Below are 12,727 nucleotides of genomic sequence, written 5' to 3' on the forward strand. Positions count from 1 at the left end.
TTTGCCACCCCAGTTCTGCAGGGCTTTGGCAGATTCTGATCAACCACCATGAAGCCTTTGCAAGGCCCTTGCTGTGCTGTGGACATCACATGCCCTGCCAACAAGGAAGCTAATGGAGAAAACACAGGGAAAACACTTCATTTATTAGGCACTGAAACACACAGTAGTATCATTCTTGGTGCTAATCAAGAAATAAATACGGTTGTTATACCTTCACAAGGTAAATGCAGTTTGCAGAGATCTCTGTGGAACTGGAACATGGCTACAAGTGCAACTTTTTCCTGTCTTTAAATAACTTCTGGCTGTCTTCAGAGATGACAAAGCCCAGTCAGTCTTTTGTGACATAAGCTTAGCCTTAACTGTTGCTGCTTGAAAGGGCAACAATCTGTTGATTCTTTAGCTGCTCTGTTACAATTAAAATAAAAACAAAGTTGTAACTTTTAGACAGAAAGACTAAACGTAAACTAGTACAACCAAATCAGCAGGACCTTGTTGCGTGCATTTTGCAGCAACAGTTCAACTGACATTGCCCACACATTTTCAATCTGCCAGCAATTTCTCTATTGACAACTGTAACCACATCAGAAATCACCAGAGGAAAAAGCTACAGCACCTTGGAGAGCCGAGGCAGGTTCTTTTCGGAGCAGACCAAAGGGTGGCCGCGAGGCAAAGCCGAAGCATAGCGGCTGTTTCTGTTGCAAAACAAGAGCTCGTGCCAATGCTTGTCTACAAGCTCCAAAGCTGACAGCATGAGCAGCTGAATGAGTGACAGCTCACTCCTCCCAGCAGTACTGCAAAACTTCTCACTTAACAATCTTTACACACAGAAGCACAGAATGGTTTGGGTTGGAAGGGACCTCAGAGACCATCTGGTTCCAACCCCCCCCCCGCCATGGGCAGAGACACCTTTCACTTTCAGAGGTATAAAATCAATATAAGCCTTATTTCTAGGAGGCATTTAACAGGGTTGGAAGGTAGTGGTTAAGATGTGCTAGCCCACAAGCCTCGTCTTACCACTTTCCAGGCGCCACAAATGCATGCAAGCACCTTTGTCCCCAACAATGAAATCATTTTATAGGATGCATTTATATTCATTTGAACTATATTAAGCTGCAAGGGGAAAGCTTAAATTCAGAAATGTACTTTAATATAACAACCTCTGTGCCTTAATATCTATAAATTTAAGTATGGGTAGGAAATTCTTTGGCCTGTTCTGTGCAAGCAGTAAAACACATGATCAGGAAGGTCTCTTCTGAGCTTGGGCTATGGATTTACAACACTGATTCCACACGGCAGAACTGTGGCATTACACTGGGCCCCACAATGAATTTCCTGAACACTTCTTACCTAGGGTATGTGCTTAAACTCACTGAAACATACATGTTGTTTTCCTTAATCTCTGTTAAAAGTCACCAGGTCAGATAAAAACAAGCTCTTGCCTGCAAAGAGCAGATAAGATATCCCTCTTCCTCCCCCAATCCACCCTGCAATGCCGTGTTACTGTCAAGTCAACCTTATTTTAGAATCTCATTAGGAATTTAAGGCAAGATCTTCAGCTTTAGGACCTGATTCAGAGTCTTATTTTTATTTCTTCAGGACTCAAAGACACAAACCTCTCCTATCTTATCTAAACCCAGTAGCTATTCAATGGCAGGCACACCAAACTTTCTCTGAAGGCAGGCTAACCCTAAATGGTATCCAAACACAACTGACCCTCATGTTATCAGAACTGGAAATGCCAGTCTGTGAGAAAGACCATCCTCTCCCCATGCCCACAGCCCATTTAAACTATTTTCAAAGCTCCATAAAGCTCAAACTAACTGAGTTTACTAGAAAACTGACTTTTATTACATGTACTCTGCAGATCCTGTGCACGTACCTGAAGGTACAACAAAGCACCTGAACCCAATCAAACACTTCCATCACACCAGATTTTCCTTTCACAGCAACTAGCTTCCACTGAAAGTTTTCCCCAAAGCAAAGCAGCCTTGTAAATAATGCTTCATTTTCACAGGGACGTTGCAGCAGCAGTTTGTTGGCAGTATCTGTGGTGTGCATTCTGCACTGTGCAATTTTTTGGCTTTTTACTGGAAGAGACTACCCCTGTGGCAAGAAAGGCATTAACATAGTTATAGGTTAGTAAGAAGCCCTCGTGGTATTCAGGCTATTTGAGCTATTGGGAATGAAGAGCATTTAGCAAAATGCTGAGCAAGGAACAATTTTCCTTTTCATTTTGCTGTGAAAACTCTCACAGAATTATGCAGAAATGCTCAGAAACAGACACTGTTCTCCTAGAGGCTTTCAGTATAAACTCCTTCACATCTGCAGTTTCTTTTTGCTAGGATTAAAGGGGTTTAGAAGGCTACAAAATAAAACTTACTTCCAATAATCACAATCTTATTAGCAACCACAGAACTAGAAAAAGCTTTACAGAGAAGCAATGACTTTTCAAACCCTTTTACATAGAAGGATGGGAGACACCGTGATGCAGCATGTTCCAGGCACCAAGCAACATTCTCTCCATCAATTATAAAAGACATTAAGGCTCAGAGACTGAGGTGCAGTGACTGCATAAGACATACGGCCACACAGATAATCTTTCACTGCCACGTGCTCCAGCTGTTGGGATAATGCTTTACATGGCAACAGGGGATTTCAAACTGTTTGCCAGCTGATAGATCCTAAAACATTTCCCACTCTCCTCATCTTCCTTAGTGATCCTGCATGTCACTTTTGGGAAGACACTTGTCACGACTAAACCAGAGAGATAAGAATTGCTCTTCCTTCCCCTCCAGATGTCTTAGCCCTCGGTCCTTTTGTTTTCCTTATCCTTGATCATCATCTCAAAGTCCAGCTACCAAAACCCTCTAGACCTCTAGCAAGGCAGACATGGCATCTGTGTAAAACTCAGGTCTTCAAGGGAGCTAGCTCTGCAGAGATGAAAGTCAGTGCTCCCAAATGAGGCAGCACAGCAGGACGATGAGTCAATCTGACAACAATGTAATTTCATCCACTTGTAATTCAGCACATCTGAGTAAACTTTTAGAAGTAATCTGAATCTTTAAAGAAAAGAATCAAGCATCAAGACAAATCCTTTCCAACACACACAGACACAGACATTAATAAAAACATTGCAGTCATGAAGCTAGGAAATTTTTATTATTTGTTTTCTGTTAGCCATGAAAAACAACAGAGAAATTATTATAAAATTATTTCATGAACAGACCTTTTCCTCCCAAGAGATCATAACACATCTGACTGTCTGGAGGAAAAGCAAGATCAGGTGCTACCCCTACTTCAATCTCTCTCTACGAAAGAAAGAATAACCCAAATTAAAAATTGGCAGCAATTCCTCCAAATTATGAATCTTCATTATAATATTGGGCCAAACAAACAAAAGACCCATGGTAACTGAGATTTAACAGAACAGACCTTTTAAAATTCCTCTGATGTCTTCTCTGCAAAACTCAGAGCAACAGCTGCTAACGGAAGTGACATGGCAGAAAAATCTATAACTGTTTCTGCTTCTTAGAAGAAAACTTTTAGCAACATTACTTCACAACAAATTTACACCAAAAAGCCACAAGTCCAAGATCAGAAGCTGTGTCTTAGATATATCTCAGTCCAAAAGTAACTTTAAAACAGGTGGCAAGGGAGAGAAAGAAATAGTGGAGAATGAAACAGAGCAATGGTTATCCTGCTATAACTGATGTTTTGCCATTTAATTATTTTTAGTCTTAAAAATAGCCCCTTCATGAAGAAAAATCCACACTTGCTTATATTTCTCTTTTATATGCTTTGTGCAATCATGACATTGGTGACCTATGATCAAGAAATACACTGCAACACGCACATAAATATTTTGTATTCATTCTGAGTGTAGAAGAAGCATAATCTTTAGAAAAATGCCCCCCTGTACTAAGCCTACAATGCTTAATGAGCGGTTCCATCCTGCCTCAGACACAAAAAGCATGAAGAGAACTAACCAGATTCTTGTTAGCTGATTCTCCTTCCAGCCCAATAAATCTTTAACAAAGTATGTGATTGGCAAAATCCTTGATACGAGTTCAACTGACAAGATCTGAAGACACTATTTCTGAAAAAATCCCTCATTCACTTGCTATGCAGCCACACTGAGAAATAGAAAAGCAACCCACAGCCTGTAACCTGGAGTCCTGTAGGTCACCACAACTGCACATGCACATGGCATTAATTTAATTTATATTCTAACATGGACAGTATTTGCCACTGCTAAATTAATAGCACATTCAGTTCCTCTCATAGCTCCCAATTGCTCAGTTTCTTAGAATTAAGATTTGATCTTCATCTCTCCTACTTTTCAGGAGAGAAGATGATCAAACTGAGATTCATCCAATAACTAACAGAGGTTATTTCTGGTCAACAATGATCAGAAGCTGTGTCTTAGATATATCTCAGAAGCTATTGAAAGCAAGAGTGTCAAAAATGTTGGAGCAGTCTAGGGTCCAATCTCAAGGCATAGTCCTTCCTACGCCCTCATCCCTTCATGCCTTCACACCTTTAGCTCTGACCCATGGAAATTTTAGTGCTTAATCCACAGCCCATAAAAAGAATAGGCATCTAATTAAATATTGATCTTAATATGGTTTGAATCAAGTCCTGAAGCAGCATGGAAAAGCGGTGACACTTTGTCTTGTGAGCAGCTCCTCACATGAGGAAAAGTGCATCTTCAGGTGTGCTCACGCTAGCACCAGGAGCACAGCCCATGCTAAGAGACATTCCCAGTTCAGGAAGGTAAGTGGAAGAGTGCAAGACCAGCCTTCAGCTCTTCTGGTCTTGTCAATAGGATTGATTCAAGTTGCAAACTTTCAAAAGACAGCTTCTTCCACCCATAAATTAATGGCACCTATTTCTGAAATCCCCAAAATCAGCTCTGAAGTTTTGCAAGGAGGAACTGTAGTGAGGCTATAATGGGAGATCACAGGCCATAGGCAGGCTCAGGGGCCATGCCCCTACTCCTCAGCACGAGGGCAGGATCCAGGTGGAAGCAGGACAATGCTCCGCTCCCACTGGGCACAGCCAAATGAGGTGCTGTGCTCTAGATGCTGTCCCATAGAGGAACACAAGGTGATTCCTCAAGCTCTCTGTGCAGGTTCGTGCCAGCTGGGAAATGCAGGACTTCAGCCAGCCAAAGCACAGCCTGCAACCCCATCACACACCTCCTGCCAGCTCCTGGCTGGCCCCAGCCTGTGCAGTGCCTGCTGCTGCCAGGGTTGCCTGACTGCCTGCCCCACATCTGCAGCCTGCCCTCCCCTCCCTGCACCATGGGAAAGCCCTGAGGGATCCCAGGGAGGCTCAGCCCCAGGCAGATGGGCCACTCAGTCCTGCAAATCACTCCTTTCATCAAGAGCTCTTGGAGGCATACTAATAAGAGTAAAAATAATTAGCTCAATTTTCTGGCTGAGGAAATAAAAGTTGCTAAGCCAGTGAAGTGACTTAGCCTGGTTTTCAACCTTGCAAGCCAGGATCCTATTCATCAAACAAAAATATCCCTCTAAGATGCTTTAATGAAGCTCTCAAATTATTCAACAGAGTTGGAGAGAAAAGGACGAATCTGATCTACTTCTCCTTACCTCTCCCTTCCTAAGCTGATTCAATACCCAAATGGTGTCCTTTCTTTTTTTTCTGGCTTCACCACCACAAAGGCAGCAATTTGATGTCCCATAAATAGCCCTGAGGTATCCTACTGGCCTCACATATCTGTGATTAAAATCGATGTATTTTAACTATTAATCTTAAATATGTTATCAAAGTGACATCAATAGATTAGGAGAAAACAGCCCTCTTGATACAAAGTCTTCACACTCTGGTATGCAATGATATAATCACAATTTTACTGCCACAAAACACTGGCTACCCAAAACAAGATCTCACCTTCCTTATCTTCCTAGTACACACCCATCTCCACAATAGAGACAACAGCACCCCTGTTTTCCTTCCCCATCTTTTCATATTCCCTCTTCAAATTTGACCCACACCATGCCTTTATTCACAATACATCTCAAATAACTTCACAAACAGATCTAACTTGGCTTTGATAACAGAACCATTTATAAAGAAATTCAGTGGTATCCATTCAGTCATGCTCTGAGTTTCTGAGGTTAAATCAAACCTGAAACTCAAAGTGGAACTCTGCTTAAGAGTGAGAGGAAATATATGAGGAGGGGAAAAAACCTGTGTGTATATCCCACCATGGTCTGAGAACCCTCTCTGTAACTGAGAGACCCCTGCAACCCCTTTGGAGTTTACAGCCAGTTCAAAGTAAGACTGCTACTTCCCATCTATATACACAATAGTACAACTACTCATTAAAAAATGTAAGAAATCAGTAATAACACAGAGCAAGCCAGTTCAGTGTGAACTAAAGAGATCTGGTCATAGCAAAGAACACACAGAAAAACAAATACCTTGTTATATAGGAGTAGCATCTAAGACAATAAAGTTATTTTGTTTTCTGTCATAGATGTTCTGTGTTATTTCAAACACATTTTTAATTCCTAGGACTCATATCATTCAAAAAATGGAGAAAATTTTTATGGACATTAAAAGGCACGATATGTTCGCAAAACACTCTGACAGGCCTGGGTGAGAATAAGAGGAGAACAGCTCATTAGAATCACTTAGCTGACCAGAATGAAGGTAGAGACAAATTTGAATTAGATGCACTAACAGGTGATTTAATCTGGTTGAAGTAAATTGCATTCCCCTAATAAGCAATTACCACACCAAAAACCCAGCTGTTAAAGGCAAGAAGCAAAAATGTAGCAGGGGCTCAGAAAAATAAAACTGATGGAGCAGTTTGAGAATGAAAAAATACACTTAACCTCTTTGGTACAATAAGAAACCAATCCAACAGAGAGGAGGAATGGATAAGAAAGGGGAAAGAGGAGATCTATCACTATTTTCTGATTAACTGAAAGCTTTAGGGTATTTTAGGCATTCCATGAAGTTGCATCCATAACAGCTGGAGCAACCATCCTTTCAAAATGGATCACTGCACTGCTATCCTAATCCACAGCAGCTAGCACAAATTCTTTTAAGCTCCAAACTTATCTGCATCTCTCTTTTGAGTTTCACCCACCAAGACATAGCAGATGTAAAATCATCACTGCTTTGTCCCCAATTCTATAGCAAGGCTTCACTCAAGCTGTTACATGCCAAAAAACACAGCTGATTTAATAGCAAAGCAGTACTCCAAGGATCTCAGGCCCCCAGTTCAGTAGCTCATGTTGTTCCCAGACCTACCAGTCTTAAACTCATTTGATTACCAGGTGATTTTTAAGAAATAGAGCTAAATGGGAACACACATGAAAACAAGGAAGATGATATACACATTGTTGTTTCCTTCCACTGGCAGTATTCCCACATTTAATAGATGCCCTAGTAAATGCACCCCTACTGGAGAAAAACAGCCCAGGAATATACCACTTGAATGACACAAGTATGAGTAAGCTATCAAACTCTTTCTGTAGAAAAGGCCTTTGGACTGAATTGACAAATATGTTTTCAAACCCAGAAACTAACTTAGCATTGCTCTCCCCTCTGAATTTCACCCATGTGGGAAGTGATAACACCCACAAAGAGCCATCCATTCCTTCAGCATGGGCTCTAAAAATATTTTCACAAATCTCAGAGAAACTTTGACCATTTAGACCATTTGACCTTTTAGACCATTCCTTCCTTGGTCAAATGTGGTGAAATTCACAAACAAATTCCTATGGGAATTCACAAGAGAGGAACAGACAAGCCACAGGATGCTTTCTTTAAGGTGGTCACACTCAAGGAATTGCAGTCGATGGCTCCTTATCCAAGTGAAAAGCAGCAGTCAGTTGTGGGACAGGCACCATTTAACACCTTTGTCAGGGACAAGGACAGTGGCACTGAGCACACCCTGAGCAAGTTTGCTGATGACACCAAGCTGTGTGGTGCACTCGACACACTGGAGGGAAGGGATGCCATCCAGCGGAACCCTGACAAGTTTGAGGGCCTGAACATGAACAAGGCCAAGTTCATGCTTCTGCACCTGGGTCAAAGCAATTCCAAGTACAAATACAGGCTGGGCCAAGAATGCATTGAGAGCAGCCCTGAAGAGAAGGGCTTGGGGGTGCTGAAGAATGAGAAGCTTGACATGACCCAGCAACGTGCAGCTGCAGCCCAGAAAGACAACCATATCCTGGGCTGCATCCAAAGCAGCATGGCCAGCAGGTTAAAAGGGGTGTTTCTCCCCCTCTACTCTGTTCTCCTGAGACCCCACCTGGAGTGCTGCATCCAGCTCTGGAGCCCCCAACACAATAAGGATGTGGACCTGTTGGAAGGAGTTCAGAGGAGGGCCATGAAGATGATCAGAGGAGTGGAGTACCACTCCTATATGAACAGGGTGAGAGAGCTGGGGGTGTTCAGCCTGAGGAAGAGAAGGCGCCAGGGAGACCTTAGAGCACCTTCCAGTACTTAAAGGGGGCCTTACAAGAGAGCTGGAGAGGAACTGTGTTCAAGGCCATGCGGTGATAGGTGAAGGTGGAACGGCTTTAAAGAAAATTTGGGTTTGGATTAGACATTAGGAAGAAACTTTGTACTGTGAGGGTGATGAAACACTGAACAGGTTGCCTAGAGAAGCTGGTATTGCTCAAGGCCAGGTTGCATGGGGCTCTGAGCAACCTGGTCTAGTGGAAGGTGTCCTTGCCCATGCATGGGGGTTGGAACTAGATGATCTTCTAATCCAAGGAACTAGGTATGCCAGGCAGAAGCATGGCATGAGAGAAAAATGCAATTTCAGAAGCAAAAAGGTCATTATCAGTCTAAATGTAATGACATGTTTAATTTTCTAGGAATGTTAATCATAAAGCATGCAAGATACACTTTATCAAAATCAAACAGTAAGTCAGCGAGCAAAATTATTTAAGAACTGTCTCTACTGCAACTAGAATGACAATCTATTATCTTTGTGCTTCCTTGCACTTCATTCTTATTCATTTTTGTTTGGTTTTTGTTTGCACATTCCTGTTGTTGCTATTAAAAACCTGAGCATGCCCCACATTTTTAACCCTGGGGCTACAGAACATGGCAGTTAAGCACCTGCTTATACATCACGGCCCATCCTCAGGCAGCTCTAGTGTAACTGGGGTTTTGCTAAAATCCTCAGTCCATCCTCTGAGTTGCACTTAAACTCATCTTGTGGAGTAAAAACAGGTTGCTATGCCTTACTGAATAGGCCCTGGAACCCAGCACGTATTTAGTCACTGTATATTTATGCTTGAACTCACATCAGCAGAAACAATGAGTACAAAAGGCCATACATTATGGGCAAAAAAATCCACAAATACTACAGGCACCTAAAAAAGTCACATGAAAACTGAACTCACTGTATATGAGTTACAGAAAGGATAAAATCCTAGTACTTATGTGTCTGCTACTTTTAAATCCTTGCTGATACATGCAAGCCCCATTCCTTCACTCTTTCCTTAAGAACAGAAGCTACATCAAAGAAAAGGTTAAATATCTCACCTATTCTGTCTTTGGTTGCTGGAAATTTAAGGAATTGGAATTCCTTCAAAAGGGAGTAAGGACTCAGTAAACACTACCTGTGTTCCAGCTGAACTTTGAAAGCAAACGTTGAAAGTCTTATCAGAGTTTCAGGTGATATCAGACACCCATAAACACACTGCATAAAAATAATTATAAAGAATTTCATCTTGAGGGCGGAAGACAAATGCGAAACTGTCACCTTAACTGTGCTGTGAAACTGCCAAAAGGAAATACTACTATTAAGCTGCCATATCAAAAAAGACTCCCATAAGGGCTTGAGTGCACTTGTACTTCCCTGCCCACCCATGTCACTGCCACCTTGCCAGTGCCATCCGTGCAGAACCCCGTGCAACACTCCGTACCTGACCTGACAGCTACTTCAGCCAGAGATTCAGGACACCCCCGTCATAGACAACCAAGAATAGCCCACCTCTGGAAAAGTTTCTTCCTAGCTTCATCAAAATGCAGATGTTTTTTGACCCAAGCCCAAGAACTTTGCTCCCTCAGATGTTGTATCTTAGCAAGGAGACCATTCATTGTCTATGAACTGTACATCAAGAGCGTACCTTGTCCTAGATTACTGTGAGATTTGCATTTACTTGGGACCTGAAGTCTACTTTTTCTTGTGTTTTAAAACACAAGAGAATAATCTTTTCTTTCTTTAGTTCAGTACTTTGGTAGCACCCCTAAGTTCATGAATCTCTTCTATGTTACAACTGAAAGAAAAGTTGCATGCCTTCTGCAGAAATCTCTTAGCACTCTTCACCCTCTGTGACAGGTTGATCAATCACAATGATCTCTCTTGGCTGTAAAAAGTATAAATGGCTTTAATAGGAGAAGCTGAATCTAAGCAGCAAAAAAAGAATGCAAGTGCTTTTACATCTCAATTCTCCACTTACCTACACAGACATGCCATTAAGTTTTGGGTTGCTACCACAGATCATATTCTCAAACCTAACATCCTTGTTACGGCTGTAAAATAGCTGGCATAATTTACTGCACAGATTTTCAAATATAGGTCATTTCTTTGTTGTCAAAATGCTAACAAAGTTCTTCACAGAGGTAAGAGGATAGGATTTTACTTGCAGCTAGGGGGTTTTCAGGACAGTCAGTTCATTAGTTGACCACAGTGTCTTGTCTCCACTAATTTAGAGCTATGTTGTTAGGGGCTACTGCACAGCTGGACTGTGGCATCTGTTTAAGAAAAAAAAATGTACCCTGCATATCAACTCCTGTGTTTTGTGCACGCTGCCTCCCCACGAAATATGATCTATGGGTATATACATCAAATATGCACGCACATACAGCGCTACACGCGAGATGTAAACAGGTCTTGCGTGCTGATCCAGGTACCAACGAGTTCTGCATAACCGAGCTCTTTCACACCACAAAATTGCAGCATTGCCTATAAATACACCCAGCACTTGTTTTTGACAAACAAAATATCCCTCTAGTCAAGACAGCTCACTTACAAGAACAAATCATCATATGACTGGAAAAGGCGGAAAAAAATAGCTGTGCTTTGGACTACTCTTTTCAGCACAGCCAGCCAGGAGCTGCACTGACGGGGGTCACTGCTGGAATGACGTGTGGCAGTGGCTGATGTCCCATGGACAAGACAATGGCACTAAATGTGTTTGGAAGTGGAAGGAACTGGAAAGTAATTATGCCCACGAAACTGGAAAACACTGTAAATATTCCTAGGGCAGAGAGGCTCCGAGTGCACGTTGGGGAACGATGGGCGGCATCAGCATGGGAGAGGTACAAGGGTGGAGAGAAAGGGATGGAGCTACCCTTCACTTTTTTAAACAGGTGGCCAGCTACTTTTACGGCTTTTGTCTCCTCTACGTGCTAGTTCAAGTTATTTAGAGAAAGACGGGAGAAGAATCTCTTTCCCTCCACGCCTGGTTTCAGAATTATTGCGTCTCCTGGGGGGAAGGGTTAGACTGAGACATTTGGTTTGGAAATGACTCACTCGGCAGAGCTATGGAGCCGGAGGGTCTATTTTTAATATTTTTAAATGGAGAACTTACCCGGGTCTCCTGCCTGCGCTGCGCTCCAGAGGCAGCGCGGGGAGCCGGCCCAGCCCGCTCCCTTCCGCAGCCGCCCCCCGGTAAACATCCCCTCCGCGCCGCCAGCGGCATCGCCGCCGGCCCCGCTGCCCCCGGGCAGGGCGGCCGCCCGAGCCCCCCGGCCGAGCGGGGCGGGCGCCCGAGGTCGCGGCTCGCACTCACCCCGGGCCGGGCTCCCGCTCCCCGCGCCCGCCGCTGGCACGCACGCACGGACGGACGGACAGACGGACAGACGGACGCGCTGCCTCCGCGCCGGGATCTGGCGAAATTTGCCACCCACCGGCCAGGATTTTACACTTCCTGGCAGCCGGCCAGCCCTTGCTGCTACAGCCTGCCCCGGGCTGGCTCCTCCCCGCCGAGACAAGAGCCGGCCGGGCCGGGCCGGGCCGGGCGGAGCGGGGGCAGCCGCGCCTGCCTCCCCCGGCTCTCACCCCGCTCCGCCTGCGGGTACCCCTCCCGTCCCGTCGGCGTCAGGAAGTTTAAATTCTTCTGACCTTCAGCGAAAGAGAGGGAATGGAAAGGATGGAGGAGCTCGGGAGGCCCTTGCCGGGGAAGGGCGGCCGGCACGGGTCCCGCGGGGCGCCCCTGGCCCCGGGTCTGTGCGGCTCGGCCGGGAGATGCTGGACCTCCGCCGGCTCCTCGCAGGCCCGGCTCGGAGCGCACCCAGCCAAAGAAACGGGTCGTGCAGCACGGGGGAAGGGATGTGCCGTTTAAAGATAGGGCTTATTTTATTTTGATCTCATGGTTCAAGGTTCCTCTGGCAGCCGCAGCGCCGTGCAGTTTGTTCTGTTCTGCTGTCACAGCCTACAGCAGGTATCAGACAGGAAACTGCTGAAAAAAAACATTCGTAATTCGGGGTCCTTAAAGAGATTAAAAGCCGCAATTAGTTGCAATCAGGGAGCAATCGCATGGAACATGTAAGTCAAACAGTAACGCTGACTTTCAGAGAGCTACCCATTAATTAAAAACACTTGAGATAAAAGTGCTTATAGGAGACAGACCAAATTGGTTAAATAGTGTCATTTTCTCGAATTGTTTAAGAGCCTTTTGTAAATTATGGACCATACTGGTGAAGCATGGTAACCTGATGCACT

General features: G+C 44.1%; 1 protein-coding gene across 3 annotated transcripts in view; it reads right to left on the reverse strand.

The window, feature by feature from the left end:
• PRR5L (proline rich 5 like) overlaps positions 1-11,964 on the reverse strand; it is a 41,826-nt gene extending 29,862 nt beyond the window's left edge. The window contains exon 1 of one of the 3 annotated variants that reach the window (XM_039553192.1): positions 11,796-11,964. The gene's annotated coding sequence lies outside the window, so the exon portion shown is untranslated. Of the gene's footprint in view, positions 1-11,594; positions 11,666-11,795 lie in introns of those variants that run through there. The other 2 variants (XM_039553189.1, XM_039553190.1) reach the window with 2 other exon arrangements.
• Between the last annotated feature and the right edge of the window lie 763 nt (positions 11,965-12,727).

Source organism: Corvus cornix, chromosome 5 (assembly GCF_000738735.6).
Source record: "Corvus cornix cornix isolate S_Up_H32 chromosome 5, ASM73873v5, whole genome shotgun sequence".
NCBI classification, from domain to species: domain Eukaryota; kingdom Metazoa; phylum Chordata; class Aves; order Passeriformes; family Corvidae; genus Corvus; species Corvus cornix.